Source organism: Aedes aegypti, chromosome 2 (assembly GCF_002204515.2).
Source record: "Aedes aegypti strain LVP_AGWG chromosome 2, AaegL5.0 Primary Assembly, whole genome shotgun sequence".
Lineage (NCBI taxonomy): Eukaryota > Metazoa > Arthropoda > Insecta > Diptera > Culicidae > Aedes > Aedes aegypti.
This window is the reverse complement of record NC_035108.1, coordinates 258,824,631-258,839,274: the sequence shown is the minus strand read 5'-3', so window position 1 is coordinate 258,839,274 and position 14,644 is coordinate 258,824,631. Positions and strand designations below refer to the sequence as shown.

Sequence of the window (14,644 nt, the reverse complement as noted above, 5' to 3'; positions counted from 1 at the left end):
TGCCACCAGTAATGAAGCTCCCACTTTCAAACACGAACCACCATCGAGGAAAACGAGAAAATCATTTGATTGGATTCTTGGCTCATTTCGCTGTGCAGCAAGCCTACCGAAGAGAGTCTACCCATTGGCGTAAATAAGAAGGGGCCATGAGGGATCAAGCCTCCCCAAATTCTAGGATTGACACTTTCAGAATATTTGAAAAATGACTGGCTGATTGGCATTCAAGATATCGCTATGATCACTGGTATATCAGCAACATCAACAGTTTGGAACTGTAGTGTATTATTTTAGTGTCAACTCATCAAAATAGTAATAAAATTTGAATATATGAGGATCAAACTTTCCCTTGTAATGGTCCAGAATGAGAAAACTTCTCAAAAACTATTAAAAAACATTCAATTTTCAAAAATATAGCTTTTTTTAATTTTTATGAAGAAAACAGTTTTTTTAACTTCAAAAAGAAAAAGTTTGTTTTTTTAAGACGCTTGATTCATGAAAAAATTAACATTCATATGTGTTTTAAATTTTGCCTAGAAATGCAAGTCGAGTCTAGTACACGACACTGAAGACGGCCTTACAGTTGAATCGAAATACGCGTATCTGTCAAAGGATACAAACTCTAGTGGAATTAAATGGTATAGTACTAAATTCGGTATTTTCATCTACTTAGAAATGACTGTTAGATGTAATTAACGTATGTCCTGAAATATTACAGATATTTTAACTTGCAGAGCGAAATTTTATGGTCACAAAAAAGATCGAGTATAATGGCCTAGCTTGCTTCCTTTAATTATCAAATGACGCAAATACAATTTTGTTTAATTTTTTACCGCATAGTGGTAACTTACGTTACGTTACCAAATTTACATAAAGTGAGATTCATATTGATTCGCGCTACCTTGAATCGAAAATGAAAACTGAAGTGCAAAATATTAACGGACGCAACAGTATTTTTAAGTCTGCAATTTGTAAGCAACCATCAAAAAACTTATGTCAATCGTACAAAAGTGTTCACCGATCTAATTATCTTTAATAAGCAAAGGCACCCTGGGTCCGTTTTCTACTTACGCCTGGGAAGCCTGGGTCGGAAATTAAAGATTATTATCATGGTGTGCCGAGCCAGCTTCTTACAGCGAATTCGGTTTCTTCATATTGTCGTCCAACTGGAAAGAGTAAACGGCAAACGTTGCCTTAAGGTTTTCTAAAGGCCGCTCCACGTTTCATGCGGCTGTATGGGAGCTTTTTCAGGTGTTTTTTCAAAGACGCTTCTGGGAAGCGGATCAAAGGTAAGATTCAATGCCACCTGTATAAGAGGAGGGTCCGGCATATCTCGATATGAGATCTACTGAACTCGATTGAGACATTTTTCTGGCATATGTGACCTGTATCGGATTTTGAATCACATTGAAGGTTTTCTTTTCCAAGGAATGTATCACTTTAATGTGCTTCTCGTGCCAGATCGATGGACTTTTTCACAATTCTAACAAATCAAATAACAAAACGGATCATTCGGAAGATTGAATGTAAGGCTCCGTTTGTATAAAAAATCAAATTTTCTCACGTTTTTCTATCGCATATTTACTGATTACCCGAGCAGGCGATATACCAAAATTAAGACCTTATTTTTGATATTGTGTCTGTATCTCATGAATCTGATAAGTTCCGCAATTTTTATCTTCGGGAAGCTGTTCAACTACCAAATTTATCAAGAAAGAGTGCCAGAGACCGGCAGCTGGTCTATGTTGTCCTTGAATGGCAGATTAACAATTGACCTACCCGTTGAATCACGCTGATACAATCGATGGGATAGCCAGAACTGATCCGAACCACAAACAAACAGACGTCACACTCTCATCATAGTCCATCGACCACTTGTTAAACGGTCGTTTCAATATCAATCAACTACCAGCAGCGCTTACAGCGTTTTGTTCGTGTTTGACGTTTACACACTTCCGCCATCTGTTGTCCCATCGGCCAAACACACTGATTTTAGAATTGAGCGTACATGTTTTGTTACGTCTGTTTGTTCGTGCCTGTGGTGTATTTCTCTCTTCTCTCATAACTGCCGAAGTCTGACGGAATTACCATCACAATCGAATGCATGTATTGCTGCAAGCGGGCTTTGTGGAATATACGGTGGAATTGCTCTGTCGTCGTGTCTTAGCACGTGACTGACCGGAAATATTTAATGCAGCCCACAGACGACTCAGACCGTTTCACCAACATTGACTCCGCCCTCTGGTTGATGCTCATGTTGGTGCTATGTTTGACCGTGTGAAATGCTGCTCTCTCCACATATAATCCATCATCGAATGATTTCATTTGAAAATCTATCAGGTTTTCGTTTTCCAGATGTATAACCAAAACTTCTAAAAGAATTTTCAAACTGTCCAGTATTTCCTCCAGAGTTTTCGTCTGGAATTCCGACATGGATTGCATCAAGATTTCTTTGGGGTTTTCAATTTCCAAAGATTTCACAAGAAATTTCACTTGGAATTATTCTTGGGGTTCAACTAGGAGCTGCTCCAGGAAATTCCTCAGATTTTTTTTAATGTTCCCACCAGGAGTTCGTCATGATATTTGATAGGAAAACAGTTCTTAAGAGATTTCATATTTTTGCCTGGAATTTCAAAAAGATTGCACAAAAAATTATCAGGGGTTACACCAGAACTAGTTTCAGGGGTTGCTCCAGATATATGACTAGGGCATCCACAAGAAATTCTTCTATCGCGATTTTACCGGAATTCCCTCTACGACAAAAGGTCGAATAACAAAAAGTCAAGAGGACATAAGGTCGAAAGAGAAAAGGTCGAAAGGACAAATGGTCGAAGAACAAAAATGAAGGGACAAAAAGTCAAAAATCTTTTGTTCACAGAAGGAATAATTTTCCAAAATGCAAATCATTTTCACATTTTGTCTTTCGACCTGTTGTCCTTTCGACCTTTTGTCTTTCGACCTTTTGTCCTTTCAACTTTCTGTCCATAAACCCTAAAAGGAATTCTTCCAGTGGTTCAAGCAAGAATCCTTCAGGGAATCGTTCAAGAAATCCACCAGTAATTCCTCAGGAGATTCCACCAGTATTTCCTACAGGACAACCTGGATTATTTCCAGAAACTTTTACTAGGAATACCAACAAGTATTGGTAGAAATTGGATCAATATTTCTTCCAGATATTTCACCGGGGATACTACCGATTCTAGCATGGATTCCACCAGAAGTATTTCCAGGGATTCCCCTTTTGATTCGACCAGAAATTCTCCCAGTAATGTGATCAGAAGTTGCTCCAAGGATTCCACGAAGGATTTTATCAGGGATACAACCTGGAATTTCTCCAATAATTTTACCCAGGAATTCCAAAAAGAAGTATGTGACCCTTGTAAACATTATCGGTAGAATCTCTCAAGGAATTTCTTGTAAAATTCTTCATAACTTTCCGGGTTCAATCGCAGGGAGTATTCCCAGGGAAATTTCAGACGGATTTGCTGATGTAATCCTCAATGAAAATATTTGTAAAATCCCTGGTCCTTATGGAATACCTGTCAGACTTCATGGTGGGATCACTGCTGAATTCTCTGGTAGAATACCTGAAAAAAACTATTAGAACCCTTGAGGAACTCCTGGTGAAATCCCTGGATTTTTTTTAGCAAAATCGATGGAAATTTTTTGATGATGTTAAGAAATCCCCTGAAAAAAAATCCTGAAGGGGTTTTTTGGACATTTTTCTGATAAAGTTCTTTGGGGTTCCATGGGCAATTGCAGCAGACATTTTATGAGTAGTTTAAAGGGTAATTCGTGGGGAAAACCCTGGACTAAACAATGAAGAAATTCCAGGAAGAATGTCCGCAGGCATTTCTGAATAGAAAGAATTTTTCGCGGTATGTCAGAAGGAATATTTGAATGGATCCATTAGCAAATTACTGTGGCAGTCATTGAGGAATATCAGAAGGAATCACTTGAGAAAAAATTTTAGGTGAAATTTCGAGAGGAATATTTGAACAATCTTCTGAAGGAATACTTTGAAGTATTTCTGAAAGAGTATCTGTAGGAACTCTTGTAGGAATCTCTGGAAATAATCATTGATGATATTTTGGAGGGGTCTCCAGGGATATCATTGAAGATTTTTTTGGAGAAATTTAACAGTTTCTGAAGAAATTCTGCTAGGAGTATTAGAGGTGTCAAGGATGAATTTTTATAGAAGTATCTGAAGGTAATTCAAATGTGTTTATTAAATTCCTTGAGCGTATTTTTCAACTGAAGCTGTTTTTCAACCAGGAACTTCTTCATGAATTTCATGTGGAATACCTATAGAGATTCAACATGGAATTCTCCAGGAGAATTTCTCCAGAGTTTTTTTTTTAACTTGAGTTTCTCCAATGGTTTCATCTGGATTTTACATGATATTCCTAGTGAGATTATATCTAAAATTTCACCAGATATTCAACCAAAGTTCGTCCACCAAATTCACTAGCAATTCCACCATGAATTCTCTTACTCCATCAGGAACTCTACCAGAAATTCATAATGAGATTTTACTAGGGATTCTCGCAGGGATTTCATTAAGATTTTTTTCAAGAATTGAATATGAATACTAAAAGGGACCCAACTAATCGTAGCGGTAAACGTGCAGCCATTCAGCAAGACCAAGCTGAAGGTCGTGGGTTCAAATCCAATCGGTCGAGGGTCTTTCCGGGTTGGAAATTTTCTCGAATCTCAGGGCATAGAGTATCTTCGTTCCTGCCACACGATATACGCATGCAAAATGACCAATCGGCAATAAAATCTCTCAGTTAACAACTGTGGAAGTCCTCATAATAACATTGAGCTAAAAAGCAGGCTCTGCCCCAGTTAGGAAGTAACGCCTGGAAGAAGAAAAAGATTAGATATGAATATCAATTAGATGCCCTCAAAGGATTTCTTTAAGAATTTCTTCAGGGCTTATTTCAAATACTTTTTCCGGGGAGCACACCATGAACTTCTTTAAAGATCCCATCAGGAAATCATCCAGAGATAGGCATTACATCATAGATTCCAAAAGCATTTTTTCCAAGAATTTTACGAAGAAATCAAACAGGTTCTCACAAGAAATTCTTTCAAGATTTCCAAGAGGAATTGTGGAAATCTGAAACACCTACAGAGGTTCGATTTCTATATAAATTTAATTGAAAATTCTACCAGAATATTCTCATAGAACCCCCTTCAAGGATTTTGTTCAGTAATTCCTTCAAAAATTCTTACATGGAATTCTTCCAATGATTTCTTTAAAGTTTTGATTTGATATTTTTTTGTGATCGCTAGAGAAATTCCTAGTGGAATCACTAGTGATGTTTCTAGTTGAATTCCTGAAAACATTTCCAGTTAAATCTCATCAAAGCATCCTGGTGAAATCCCTGAAGAATTGCTGCACTAATCCAAGGAAGTATATGGAGGAATTCCTGTAAAAATTCCGCGAGAATCTCCTGAGAGAATTTCAACAAAATTTTGTGAAGAGCTTCTGAAAGGATTTATAAAGATATATATGGATGAGTCACTAAAGAAATTCCTGGTGAAATCTCTCAAGCGATTCCTGATGGAATCTTTGGAAGAACTTCTGGAAAAAATCTCACACAAATATGTAGTTTAATTTCTGGAGGAATCTTTAAAAAAATCCTTGAAGGCATCGCTGGAGAAGCTCCTGATTATGGAATCTCTTGAGCAACTCCATATAAAATTCTTGGATGACACACGTGCCTGCAAAAAATTCTGGATGATTGGAAGCATCCCTGGAAGAATTCCTGAAACAACTTTTGAAGGAATCATCCCTGGAGAAAATTTGATGGAAATAGCGGAGGAATTCGCGGTGAAAAATCCAGAGAAACTCCTCAATAAATACCGAGAAAAAAAACTTGGGAGAAATTCTGGAAAATGTGGTTGAAAAAAGCAGGATGACATTCCTGAAAGAAACGAATCTCTAGAAAAAAAATCATGGTTCAAACTCTGAAGTAGTTTCTGGAGGAATTTCTGGAGTATATTTTAGGGAACCCCTGAAGTTTTTTGGTAACCCTGATTAAACTAAACGAACACTATCGATAGGAATTCATGTGAAATTCCCAGTATAAATTCGTTTAATGATAATGGGAGAGCCTATGTAAGAACTCCTGGTGAAATCCCTGAAGGAAACCTTTCAAATATCTTTGGAAAAAATCGAAAAGATATAGCAGGTATATCTCTGGTGGAATTTTATGAGAAATTTTAAATTGTCGTGGGATTTCTTGATGCATACATGCAAGAATATTTGAAGAAATGTTTGAAGAAACTGAAAAATTACTGGAAACATCCCCTGAAGAATTTGAGAAAAAAAAATATTTCGATGAACAATTCTATAAGTTTTGGATTTATACCTGGATGAATTTCTGAACGAATAACAGGCGGTGACCCAGGAAGAAATTCCGTAAATTTCATTGAAATAATACCGTTTTGATTCATATTACGGACAGCTTCAAATTTCGGACACTGTACTTTGTATGGGAAACATTTCACACGAAATATTTCAGTTTTTGCCGTTCAAAAGTTCTCACTTTCGAGGCTCGTTTTAGTCAATATTTTCCATAGATATCTATGAAAATTTATAATGCTCAGCTGCCTTAGTCGTCTCTAGTGGTTTGCCGATCTAAATTAATTATTTGACTTTTCTATCTATGATCTTTATGAGCTGTCCGGAATTCGAATCAAAGAGTCCGGATTATGAGGCAAAAGTAAGGAAGCGTCCGGAATAAGAATCATGAAAAGTTCACACAGTTCTATTTATTTAAAATTATTCATGTTGCGGAATCAAAATCGTTATCCACCAATAGAAAGTTGAGTATTATGAAGGCTTGATAACGCGAAGGAAACATTCAGAATGATTTATTTTATAAGCTTTTTGGTGAGTTCAACTTGACTGAGGCCTTAGGTGTCCGTAATATGAATCAAAACGGTAATTGAAAAAATTCCTGAATGAATGCCAGGAGAATTTAGAATTAATTTCAATCTTTACTTATGGTGTCTTGGTGATATTCAAAATCTTAATGCATATACATAGAAAAATTCCTGTCCTGTACTCCTGTAAACTCCTGTGGGCTGCATAAGAGATGCCATCAGTGGTTTCCAATGTATAGCGTGCAGTGCAGCGAGTGTTGGATAAATATAAATCAAATATTTAGCTTTTTTTCGGCAAAATCTCGTTATCTGAACAATACTCGAAAGCAAACGTAATTTTTAATTGAAAATGTTAAGCAGTTCGGAGTAACGGTGGTTCACTGGGTCAGATCGCGTAAAAATGATTCCAAATTCCTTTTAACCAACTTTTATCCAACTAATTGGAATGAATCTCATTCCATTTCAAATGTTTTTGTAGTTTCGAATACGAACTTCATATGATAACTAAATTTTAATTTCTAAACTTCTGTAATTCTGTTCGACTTCATTTTCCTGAGAAATCATTATGTATTTTCATTACTATCTTAGGCATTAAATCGGAAATAATTTTGTGTGTAACTTTTACATCATAATTTCATTACAGATTAATCCAAACGTGGACACTACAATACAATGAATAATGGAGAGAGTCATGCGAGAAACGACACGGAAGCTTTACAAACACGCTCCGAAACCGTAATCCGATTAAGTCGCTAACGAATGTAAGTTGACCCACGATCCAAATTCTGTATAAATATAGTGAAGAGTATTCTCGATGACGGTGACGGTGGCTGTATAGAAAGGTAAGCAAGCATGTCTGACGAAATCCCAAAGCCCACGTCGTTTCGTCGTCTTGCTGGAGATGAAGCGAAACGAGATTTGTGTCGAGCACTGGCAAAAAATGAAAGAAAACGATGAATCCACTAATGATAAGATTTTATATTCCCTGATGCCACGGTTGACAATGTTCGTTGTTTATGATTGAGATAATAAAAAAAGCTTTATTTCTGTTTTGTGATTTTGATCCGTTCGTTTTGCACGTGCGTGAATGTGAGGGTAAGGCCCTTGCCAGTGTGGATGGAAAAGCCTCACGTGTTAGATTAAATGGACAGAGGAAGACAAACCCATAATTTTAAACAACAATAAACACATAATATAGGAATAAATAAGAAACTGACAACTATTGCTGATTGTGGCTGAAAATCATACGAAAGGAGACTTTTATACAAGAACAGCAGCTGAATGGAACGATTGAAGAGAAGCTTGTAGTAATGTAAATGGAAAGTCAGTTTTAAGTTTGGGAAACGCAACTGTGAGGGTACTCAGATTAGAAATTGCTGTTTTGAAAAGTTCCTTCCAAGCTGCGTGAACATGGATTGAAACGCGTCGTGTATTTAGAGAAAATAGATAAACTTAAACATTGTGCCAATACCATTTTGAGGAATAATGATGGAGCAGAAAATTTGTTTGATTCAGTTTCTTTACAGTATGACAAATGAAATCATTTCGGGATCGTTAGAAAAACAAAGTTAAGTTTTGATCTTACAAAAACATTATCAAAGGTCCCTGAGATACTCATGTGAGTCAGATGTGAATATAGTATATTGGGTGGCATCCACAATTTACGTAACGCTCTAGGGGGAGGGGGGAGTAGGCTCAAGCGTTACGGCTCAAACAAATTTAAAAAAAAAACATACAAAAAAAACGTTACAGAGGGGGGTCAAAAAATTTCCAATTTTAGCGTTACGTAATAAATGGATGCTGCCTCATATTGGTCCCAAAATGATGCCTTGAGCAGCACTAGCTCTTACAGGCAGTCTTTCAGACTTGAAGTTTTGATAATTAACCTGAATTGTACGATTTGACAAATAACTTTGGATTATTCTAACAATGTATGTTGGAAAATGAAAGCTTTTTAATTTTACTATCAAGCCGTCATGCCAAAAGCTGTTGAATGGTTTTTCTATGGTCTTGCTCAATAGAATAGCCATCAGATTTGTTGGAACGGATTCAATTTGTTACACGTTTAAGTTGATGAGTGGTTAAATGTCCATGTCGGAATCCGAACTGTTCATTGGCAAAAAATTGAATTTTAGTTGATGTGGACCATAATTCTGTTTAAAATGACCTTTTCAAAAAGCAAGCTGATTGGATGACATCTGGAAGCTTATGCAAGATTTTTATCCAGTTTAAAATTTGTAAACCTTGACATTTTCCCATTTGTTAGGAAAATATGCCAGCTGGAAACATTTTTTAAATATATCAACCAAGAATGATAAGCTACTCTCTAGAAGCTTCTTGGAGAGGGTGTAAAAAATGCCATCATTGCCAAGGGCTTTCATATTTTTGAATATTTCAATAGTAGTTTATTAAGGATATTGAACTTTTCTGACGATCCCAAAATATTTTTCATTGATAGGAAATGTAGCATTGTTCGATAGAAGTCATTCTTCACACACAGATAATCATTCTTGAAACGATTACTTTCTAACATTTTCAACAGTACAGCTAAAAAAGCATCTCTAGTAGTAGAAATTATCTTTGCACCCGTCTGAAATGGAGCTATTTGAGGTGTGCCCTAAGCTGCTGATATGCAGCACTATCTTAAAAACAAGAAGCCCTAGAATAGTCCCATTTCAGTTCGGGGCTTATCTCTACGTCTTGTATAGAATTCCAAAAGTCTCCGACAGCGCTAGAATAGATAATATTGAAATAGACAAATGTAGAAAAGCAGACAAGCGCCAGAAAAATAAGTAAAGAACAGAACAATAAACTTCGACGGTTCACCGTGCTCCAATCTTCCACATTCGTATCTATAGCTGATAGACTACTAATTCCTCCAAACCTTACAGAGAAACAGAATCGTTAGCCCACTGCATCAACATCAAGTTTCATTTACGAACTCGCACCGAAGAAAACCCAAAGCGAATCAAAACTACCAGATAATGCCAAACAGCGCCAAACAAAAAAAAAGTGGTCAGTGGGAAAAAAAGCTAATCCTCACTGACAAAAGCCATAACAATAACAATACAAACAAACTCCGAAGAAAAACAGAAAAAAACGGACCGAAACGAGTGAAACTGTTGCCAAAAATAACGAACCGAACAACCACTACTGCGGGGAAAACACCATTGGATAATAACGAAAAAATATGTACAATTTGTATTGGATTGCGTTACAATTGGCGATGATATTCCGGAAGTTGGATTGTTACAAGGGCGGAACTCCAGTATGGAGGGGGGAATGGGGAGCAGAAAGTGCGATATGTTTCACTACTTTTCCAACATCCACGCCGACAGCCAGCCAGCGGTTTCAGTAAACGATGGAGGACCTCCCACAACCCACCCCCAATGGGATTCAATGGCAATGCATTGTTCAAGCTTTTTTTATCCCTTTATATGAATTTGTTTTTGTTGTTGAGCTCATATCCAGAGTGCAATTGATACTGTTTTACTGTGCAACTGTTGTATTGCTACGTCAGCACACGAAAAAACAGCAAACATGGTTACACGACAATGTACGATTCGGGTAATGGGGACGAGTGGCGCCAGCTTGATCATTCAGCGTGGCTTCAAACATAAGATTGGTATAAATACATAACTCAAATTAAATTACTTTAAAATGCTGGCAACTCGCAAAAGGGATCTGACTATGTGCAGATTAAGGAATCCGTAAGAAATCGAGCTGAATCAATAGATTTGGCAGAAGCCGCAACAGATAGATCGTATTAAGCCAAAGACTTCACAAAAAGAATACCACTGATACTTGATAAATGTTCTCATGAGATTTCTACTAGTCTTCCAAAACATCTAAATTAGAGACTTAGAGTTTCTTACAAATTTTTATAAGCTCGCAAGCTGATTTTAAGAATATTCCAAAAAGCTGTAAGGTATCCGAATGCGCTAATCGGTGTTCTCGAGGGTTATCTGCAGCAACATAGGTTTGATCAGGTCTGGTCATAGTACATACTAAAGTGTCCATTTCCCGGCCGTTTTGCTTGTCCCGGGATTCGGGACAAAATTTGATGCTTGTCCCGAGAAATCCCGGGATCCCGGGATTTTTAAGATTTTCAATAAAACATGCATTTTTGTTGAAATGAAAGTAAAATTTCATCGATACAATGTTTTTGAAATGGAATGTAAAGAGAAAAAAAAATCCAAGATAAGAAATTAACATATTGTATTTTATACATGCCTTTTTCGATTCTGATGAAGAACAAAAATAAAAGTTAACTTTGACTAATTATGGCTTTGTTGGCGATTTGGTGAACATTCGAGTCATAATATTAATGAATTTCGAAAACAAAAAAAGTCATCAAAACTTTGAATCACAAAACAAAAGTTTTAAGATCATTGGTCACATATTGTACTAGAGCATGCTTAAACTTAATAACCAATTTGTACTTTCAAATATGCTTTCTTAGTCTAGGCTTATCAAAATTGCTTTATTAGAAAAAAAAAACTTTTACAACTGAACAAATAAAAATATGTTGACCTTATTTTTTTAATATGGTCTCTTCATAATATAAGTACCTATTCAATTTATTCACTTCTTTTTATGGTACTTTTCTATTTTAAGCTGAATAGGCTGTTTCGTTCTAGAAAAGTAAAGACATTTCTTATCTGAATGGTTCCAGAAATTTTCTACAGAAAGCCCCGTTTAAAATGATATTGCTTTTCAACTGCGTACTGCGATCAAAGAAATGTGATTTTCTTGGCCATGCGTGAGAAGAAGAGATAGGCGAATACTTTTTTTGTCAACAGCAAACCAGGATTTACCGAATTAGCTTGAGTATGAAGAAAAACTCCATTGTTTTGCAGTTAACTTAAGTGGTTTTCAACAACATTTATATTCATTTCGGGAATCCCGGGATTTCCGGGACGTCAGAAATTATATCCCGGGAAACGGGAAATCTCGAAATTCGTCCTATCCCGGGATTTTTTGTCCCGGGATGTCCCGGGATGGACACTCTAGTACATACGCTATGGCTCAATTGTAACATGTCTACTACTCATGTATACAATCTACAAAAAACCTTAAGAGCGCCAAAATTGACTCCATTATGATTAGTGATGATTAGTTTCATCTGAAACCATTTCATGCTTCTCGATTCACTTTCACTAAGGCTCTAAAGCAAACCTTGAGCTGTCACACGATCCTAAACTGTTTTCATGAAACTCAGAGAGGCGAAGTAAGCACAGCTCGTTTGATCTAATCTCTTGAGAACCCATTGCACATTGGTCCACGGAACGAAATTAAGTGGAATAAATTAATAACTTGAAAAATATAAGAGATAGGGGTTTGGTGTCTTCTGAACAGTTGTTTGTCTGGTCAAGGCGCGTTAAAAAAATGTTTTCTAGGTAAAATTAAGGAACAATTCAAATCACATATATTAGAGAAAATAAAAAAAATACTGTAACCAAAGTTTCTTAAAATACACTTGAAGATATGCTTATTCAAGTAACGGGAAAAGTTTTTGATTTCACTTGCGCCATTTTGAAATGTTACGCGTGGAAAAGTGGGTGAAAACACTACAAAAACGCTTATATCTTTTCATATGAAAATTTTAGAGGTATGACGTCTTCAGAGAAAATGTGTATTTTGCTCATATCTAAAACTTTTCAGAACATAGTAGGCCTGAAAAATTGATATTTTCGTTAGTATTGAGGAAAAACCGATTTTTGACCATAAAGTTCTAAAGTGACCTATATCACTAAAACTATCAGATATTGAAAAAAATGATGTTCTACAAAGTTTCCATATTTTCTATAATCTTCAATATTGTAGGACATTTTTTTGCGCTATCTTTTGAAATAAAAAAGTTTGAAACGAATTTCGAAAGCTATGAAATTTGACGCTTAGGACACTTTTGCATATAACGCGCCTTGACTAGACAAACAAATGTTCAGAAGACACCAAAACCCTATCTCTTATATTTTTCAAGTTATTAATTTATTCCACTTAATTTCTTTCCGTGGACCAATGTGCATTGGCATCCCTCTAAACCGTATTGGGGAATAAGGTAAGCTCCTTGAGAACTTTGAGGAATATTTGAAAAACCCTTAACAATCACTTAAGTATGCCTGGAAACTCATAGGAATATCATTCCAGTTCTTTAGAAGTTCTTCATATAGACCAGTGGTTCTCAACCTTTTCGGTGCTGCGACCCCCTTTGAAGCTGAAATCAATTGCAATCAATCAAATGCAAGAATCCTGCTATAATGCTTTGGAGGAGTTTTCTTATAATTGCCACTAATGTAGATCTCCGACTACTAGCATATTTTCAAAAGCATGACAAGGAACCTCCATAAACAATGTTGACAAAATCCAACAAAAAATAATGCAGAGCAAATAGGATAAACCTGTTGGGAGCCTTCATCTTTCACTTTAACATTGCGGATTTTTCTGCATCCAATGGTTTGAAACTCTGAGGTAAATCGCATTTATGTCCGGTTTTAGAATAGAGTAAAGAAAAACTTGAGACAACAACGATTCACTTTAAGATAGTGAAGTTTTCTCGGTCGAAACTTTCCAATTAAAACATTTCTTCAAAACAACGCATTTTAGCCCAAATATGAGCTCAGTAGCTTTCAAAATATCCTACCGACGTGAAATAAAAGTGAAAAGAATAATATACTTACATTTTTCAAATTCCAAATCCCACAAAAATATTCCCAGAATTCAATAGAGTCCTAAAGCTATGTCCCAACTTTAGTACTAAACGCTTAAGTTTAGGCCAGAAACACATATTTACTCAATATTTAAATGCATTTCGTTGGTTTACGGTCAAAAAAACATTGTTTCCTAATTTTGTCACACCACTTGGTTTATAATTGAATTTCGGGTGTATTTTGTTTTCCCTTCTTCTTCTTCTTTCTGGCGTTACGTCCCCACTGGGACAGAGCCTGCTTCTCAGCTTAGTGTTCTTATGAGCACTTCCACAGTTATTAACTGAGAGCATACTTTGCCAATGACCATTTTTGCATGCGTATATCGTGTGGCAGGTACGATGATACTCTATGCCCTGGGAAGTCGAGAACATTTCCAACCCGAAAAGATCCTCGACCGGTGGGATTCGAACCCACGACCCTCAGCTTGGTCTTGCTGAATAGCTGCGCGTTTACCGCTACGGCTATCTGGGCCCCTGTCCCTTCTGAAATGTCTGATAGGAACAACTCCAGTGTTAAAAACTTGAACCTCTGTGAAGTTCTTGTCGACTAAGTGAACGTCAAACATGATTAAAAGTGTCGAGGTTCAAATTTAAACCCAATTTTTAAAAAAGTATAAATATGATATAGCTGTTTTTTGCGAAAATAGTAACAAGAACCGTGTTATTTAATGAAAATATGTTTTTTAACAAAAGTTTTAGGACCCAATTGAAGATCTCATCAGAAATCGTCAGCTCTGGATGTTCTGCATTGAATATTTTAAGAGACTTGCTAATGGGCTTCAATGCTCTGCTATATTCTGCTGTGTGGAGAATTTTTTTAAAGTTTCGCCAGGAAACCTTTGACAGCTTTGTCAGATATCCGTGAGGAATCTTCGCAGAAATCTACCAATGACGACAAAAAACGATCGAAAATTTTACTTGAAAACTTAATGATAATTCACAAGACTTCCGCGTATGGTTTTAGTTAAAGCTGTTAAAAACTTGTTTTGTTCACTACTTCCAAAAACCAACAAAGTTCCGAGAAATTTTTGAAGATTCTTG

General features: G+C 36.3%; 1 protein-coding gene across 2 annotated transcripts in view; it reads left to right on the top strand.

Moving 5' to 3' along the window:
- LOC5564174 overlaps positions 1-8,157 on the top strand; it is a 550,217-nt gene extending 542,060 nt beyond the window's left edge. For both annotated transcript variants that reach the window (XM_021844877.1, XM_021844876.1), the window contains exon 15: positions 7,538-8,157. The gene's annotated coding sequence lies outside the window, so the exon portion shown is untranslated. The remainder of the gene's footprint in view (positions 1-7,537) is intronic.
- The last annotated feature ends 6,487 nt before the right edge of the window (positions 8,158-14,644 follow it).